The sequence below is a fragment of the Lissotriton vulgaris genome, unplaced genomic scaffold (genome assembly GCF_964263255.1).
Source record: "Lissotriton vulgaris unplaced genomic scaffold, aLisVul1.2 SCAFFOLD_2221, whole genome shotgun sequence".
Classification (NCBI taxonomy): Eukaryota; Metazoa; Chordata; class Amphibia; order Caudata; family Salamandridae; genus Lissotriton; species Lissotriton vulgaris.
In genome coordinates, this window is record NW_028253389.1 from 60,398 (window position 1) to 66,872 (window position 6,475).

Sequence of the window (6,475 nt, forward strand, 5' to 3'; positions counted from 1 at the left end):
AGTAATCACTTCAGCGTGCCTGGATGCTAGAATTTTAGAATATATTTTACTGTCACTGCTTATTAATGAAATTGGCTGAAAGGATGATGGGTTTAACTCAGGCTTTCCCTTTTTTTAAACAAGACAATCGTGGTTTAGCACCATGAGTCAGGAACAATGCCCCTCTGTGCAGCCCTAAGAACAGATAAGAGATCCTGACGAATCTCTACGAGAAACGTCTTGTAAAATTCCACAGAAACGGCATCAGGGCCGGCAGCCTTACTATTAGCTAAGGATTCTACAGCCGACTGAACCTCCTCCCATGTAATAGGGGCAGAGAGCAGCTTGTTCTGCTCAGTTGTAATCTTGGAAGTATCCGAGCCCGGAAAGAAGCCCTCAGCCACAGACTCAGTCAGGGTGCTCCCAGTGTCTTCAGTAAGGAGCGCAGCATAAAACCTTTGAAAAACTTTGATTACTCCATCCTATGTGTCCTGAATCACCCAATTTTGATCCTGGATTTTAGTAATACGATTCTGTAGACCTCTCTGTTGGAGCCTTTTGGCCTGTACCCTGCCCGAGTTTTCACCTTATTTGAACATTATTGTACGATATTGAAGATATTTGGCTGCATGGTCCTGACCAAAATACTCCAAAAGTTTGGACTTAGTTATAGCAACCGTCTGCTGGCTTTCCTCTATATTAAAGCCGTCCTTAATTCTGGATGTTATTTCCAGCTCTGCGAGCCTAAGCTCCTCGATACGGCTCTTCACCTGCTCTTGCCCTAACTTCCAACGAAAGGTAGCAAAACTCTTGATCTAGTCACGCACAGCACCTTTTAGTGCATCCCAGACCATAGAATCTGATGCAGTCCCCCTGTTGAAATTAAAAAATTTGATTAACCATTTTCTCATATGGACCTGATAGGCCTGATCCAGCAGGAGTTTTCTTTCAAAAGTCCATGACCTAGGGGCTCTGCCTAAACGGGACCAAGGGCATACAAAAATGAGCGGATTATGGTCCTATAACATTCTTGGGGGAGCAGAGATAGAAGCTACTTCGGCTACCTGATCAGAGACAAAAAAGTAGTCCAGCCGGACCATTTTGTTATGGGGGCGGAGGAATAAGTATAGCCATCCTCAAGTTTGTTGTGCCGATACCAAAGATCAATCAAATTGTGTTCTTGAACTAAGGTTTGAAGAGTCTTAAATACTCTAGGTTTCTTACCAAGATACCTTTGATCCCCTACCAAATTGAAGTTACTAGACAAATTAATATTCATATCCCCACACACAAACACTGGACGAGACCAAGCCGCTAATTCTACATTTAAGTATTTGAGCAGTTCTAGGTCGTCTAGATTCGAGCCATATATCGAACATACTGTTAAATGTCTTTTATCGACCACTATTGTGACTAAAACCCATCTACCTGCCCTGTCCTCTTGAACCTTAGTGCAAACCCCAACCCCTCACTTCAACAGAACGGCCACCCCTCTGATCATTGAGGTCTGTTTAGTACAAGCAATTACATCATATCCAGGTAATTTCAAAGACTCCCTCCTCCCTAAATGTATGTGCGTCTCTAGTATACATATAACATCCGATTGCATAGAATGAACAATTTTAGAAAACAGCGCCCGTTTTTAGCATCATTGAGACCACAGATGTTCCATGAACTTAAAGTAAGTTTACCCTGCCCCATCGAAACTTAACAAAAAATCTAATCTCCCCTGTGATCCTTCCAGCTTTTTAATCACATAATCTGCCATACAGCAAAATTGACCTAATCTAACGCCACAACTATAGTGTAAATCCAGTTCCTTAGTGACCCCTGTAACCCACCACTTTAGCCAACCCCACCCTTGACCCCCTTACTCATTAAAGACCCAACCCCTACCACCCCCTTGTATTGCAACAGGACCTAGGTCCTTGTGATGGAATGAGCTGATTGACCCGTTCTCCCCTAGATCCCTCACCCCCTCATAATTAGTGACTAAGGGTTAGAGACGATTACAATCCAAGAAAACAAAAAGCTATATTAGGGTTGACACCCTAAGCAATCGACTCACCCCATCTTTATACCAAAAGCCTCTAAAATGATAATGAAGTGGACATAGCTGATGCCCCAGCCTTCTTAACTATAAAGTGCCCAAAAACTCCTTAGCCTGAATTTCAGAAAGGAAGAAACTAGTCTGATCCTGATATGTAATTTTCAATTTAGAGAGGAAAAGCAAAAATGCTTGAGCACCCTTTGCCTGAAATGGAGATATCAGCTGGCGGAGCTGCCACCTCCGCTCAACTGTTACTGGACAAAAGTCTGGCCTGACAAAGAACTCACAATCTTTACCTAACCTTTTCCTATTGTGTCTGGCTAAGTCATAAATCTTCCCCCTCGCCAAAAAATTATTAAGGCAAATCAAGATTGCCCGGGGCTTGTCCCCGGCTGTCCCAGTTTTTTGTCTCTGCTTGAAGGGAAAACGATGTGCTTATTGCACCTCAAGCTGCCAGTCCCACTGCTATATATCAGAGAATGCCTCTGTAAATAATTTGACGACAAACTGCCTGGCATCGCCCCCCTCACAGCCTTCGGGGATCCCTAGGATCATAAGATTGTTCCTCTGTGCCCTATTCTCCAAGTCGGTCAGCTTCCACAATATACCATCCTTTTGTGAGCCAATCATGTCAGTTAAACCTTTCGGAGTTGCCAGGGCGTCCTCCAGATTAGAGATCCTCTCCTTAGCCTCTCCAATTCTGGCAGCAATGTCCGTACACGTTTTGGCGACTCTGCGGATTGAGTTTTGGACTCTGCGACACACACCCTGTGTACGAACCTTCTCTAGGTGGGACTCTTCGCGATGTGCCATGATGGTCTGGTAAATGACAGACAGTGTGATCTCTCCAGGGGGTAACTCAAAGGGGTTAGCAGGAGGGGCCAAACCCTTGGCTGATGCGCTCCCCCCTAAACCAGACTGCATAGAGAAAGAATAGCCCCAGGACAGCGAACCAGATGAACCTGTGTCCTCTCCTGAAACCCTTTTATCTTTTGTGCTAATAACCTTGCAAACAGTGCGAGGGCCGCGGGGTGAAACCTCATCATTAAGGACTTAATTAAGTCGCCAGTCACCAATGTCGCTGCCATCGTCAGTGCATTCTCTATCCTGGTCTTCATCCTCATCCACTGATGAGCCAGTATGTTCTGACAAAGAGAAAAATGTGTCCCCCCTTCAAGCTCCCTGGAAGATTAATTAGCATCAGCAGGGCAGACAGGAAGAGCCCCTTGTACGGGAGTAATTACAGCAGTGACAGCTTCGCTTTGAACATCCATCCTAGATAAGGGCTGCGCGGAAATAGAAGTACTCTCCATTTGCTGGACTACAACTCACATAGTTCCATTCACTGGGATACCAAGCTCAGGCTCTGGCTCACTAATTTCTAGACCATCTCTGCCACTAACACCTGCTGGATTGACCATACCGAGCCCCTGTGGAAAGGAGTGGCCTTGCACAGGTGAGGGTACCAACGCGATCCCCCCGCTTTCGACAGAACCACCAGATGCATGGGCAGTATCAGGTAGGGTAGAAGCTGCTCCTACCATGTGCAGGGGCACACCATTAATAGTTTCAGTGGGGCTCGGGTGTACTTGTTTACAAGCCCGAACATCCACAGGGTTTTTTGATTTTACGGCCCGAGTTTTGAAAAAAGTGGGTAAAGTCTGCTTCGACTTACCGCTAGGAATGGACGCCGCTTGGTTGCTGCCCGGTCTCCATCTGCGGTGGCGTCTCCTCTTCGGCCTGACTGCAGCACCTTGCTTGTACTAGAGGGATCCGCTGGGCTGTTGGTGCGGGCAGCGGAGGATTGAGTCTTAGCAGAGGCAACCTTGGCGGAAAGTTTAGGGGCCATGTAGCCGCGGGATGACCTCAACGAGTTGCAAGGACAGAAATATGCAGCGCGATAGAGACCCGGACTGAGCCAAATCCTTGATGCGCTGCCAGATACAGTGCCTGCGAAATACAAAAGAATCCTGAGCATGATACTCAATGCATTAATTTTGAAGGTCCAAATCTCGCAGTGCAGGCGCCCCCAGAGATTGTGAATACTTAGAAGGGGTGCATCGTCCAGGAGAGAAACGTCACCAGCTCACTCGGCCGAGTGCACGGCCGCCATCTTGCCCCCGCCAACGAGCCTCCCCCGCATCTCCTTACAGGCCAGGTTTGCGTGGGGCGGGTAGCGAGTGTTGCCTGAATCCCTCCCTCCCTCTGCTCCCCACCATGCTGTCAGTGTCGGCCCGCGAGGCATGTCTCACCAGGAGGGCTGCCACCAGTGGGTGACTGTTCTTATTGCAGTGGAAGCACGGCTGTCCTGTTAGTCCACATATTGAGGAGTCTGGGGAAGGTGCCAAAGGCTCTGTGTATTTGTGGCTCTGTGTGTGTGTGTGGCTCTGTGTGTGTGTGTGGCTCTGTGTGTGTGTGCGGCTCTGTGTGTGTGTGCGGCTCTGTGTGTATGGCTCTGTGTGTGTGTGGCTCTGTGTGTGTGGCTCTGTGTGTGTGTGGCTCTGTGTGTGTGTGGCTCTGTGTGTGTGTGTGTGTGGCTCTATGTGTGTGGCTCTGTGTGTGGCTCTGTGTGTGTGTGTGTGTGGCTTTGTGTGTGTGTGTGTGTGTGTGTGTGTGTGTGTGTGGCTCTGTGTGTGTGTGTGACTCTGTGTGTGTGTGTGGCTCTGTGTGTGGCGCTCTGTGTGTGGCTCTGTGTGTGGCTCTGTGTGTGTGTGTGGCTCTGTGTGTGTGTGTTTGTGGCTCTGTGTGTGTGTGTGTGGCTCTGTGTGTTTGTGCGGCTGTGTGTGTGTGTGGCTCTGTGTGTGTGGCTCTGAGTGTGGCTCTGTTTGTGTGTTTGTGTGTGTGCGTGTGTGTGTGTGTGTGGCTCAGTTTGCGTGGGTAATTATTTTCTTTTTCTTAGCTGTAGTATGCAAATGTGAATCTGGTGCAAAATCTCAGTTTTTGCATGATCCATTTTCTGCCTGCAGCGGACTAGAAAATGAATGAATTGTACTCTGCATTTTTGCAGTGATCCATTGACTGCCACAAAATTACTGCCCAGGTATGCCAACTTGCAGACACATTTCACAATGGGGCGAAGGGGTTTGGGGGAAGGATCTTATAGGGGTTGTGTCTATGAAGGGACAAAATCATAAGCCAATTGCGTTTACGAGGCATGAGGGCACAAGGTCATGAAGAGGGGTCGGGACTTTGGGCTGAGATCTGACCCCCAACATTCCTCCCCCAAAACAAAAGCTTCTGAAGCTACCACTAATGCCCTGGGGAGTATGTAAAAAAATAGCCATGAAACGCAGCAGCGTCCACCCTCCAGACATGAGCTGAAAACCCACATCCCACAACCCACACCTGCAGTGTGAGAGACAGCAGTGTGTATGAGAGACAGCAGTGTGAGAGAAACAGCAGTCTGTGTGAGAGAGACAGCAGTGTGAGAGACAGCAGTGTGTGTGTTCTAGGGAGAGCATGGTGTGAGAGAGACAGCAATGTGAGAGAGACAGCAGTGTGAGAGACAGCAGCGTGTGTAAGACAGACAGCAGTGTGTTTAAGAAAGGCAGCAGTGTGTGAGAGACAGCAGTGTGAGACACCTTTTATTTATGTTTTGGTTTTTGAAACATAAATAAAACGCTTTGTTATTTGCAATGTCAATAGCTCAAACTCGCTAAATACAAGACCTATTGCATTGCAAATGCAATAGGTCTCGCATTTGCGAGAGATTAAGCTATTGCCATTGTAAATGACCAGGCCATTTATTTATGTTTTCAAAACCAACACATAAATAAAAAGTTTGTAATTTACAATGTGTTAGGTAGACTTTATATAGAGTTACCACAAGACCATAAGCGACAACAATACACACTATGATTTTTAAGATGGTAGTTTAAGCTTAGTTCAGTTCAGTTCTTAGATGCGATACTCTGCATCAATTTACCTTAAGTTGCGTTGCGCTTCCATGGCAAACAATGTCGCAGCGATGGGAAATGCGGCAAAGTTCAGATACAAAGAAATAAAGACGTGAAGATCTTCAAGATGCGGCACGCTTCTCCGGGGATGCGAGAAGTTCTCAGTTCGATACGTGGACTGCAGCGGCGACACCCTTGTTCCGCGATGTGACGTCAGCAGCTCCACTTGCGACATTCTTCTTTCACGATGCCTGAAGCTTCCGCACGATGCGACACCTACAGCGGCCACATCCACGATGCGACGGCAGCAGCTCCGATGGCGGCGCACTTCTCGGGGATGCGAGGCGCTTTTCTTCAATGTGGTGCGACAGTTGCAGCGGCGACACCCTCCCTTGGAGTTGGGACGGCAGGCACAGTGACTGTGACATGCTCCAACCTCGTTGTGAGACTCTTCTCTCGATGCGGTGCAATGCAACAACTACAGTGGCGACACCCTCCTTCGGAGTTGCGACAGCAGCAGCAGCGACACGCTTCCTCTTCATTGCGGCAT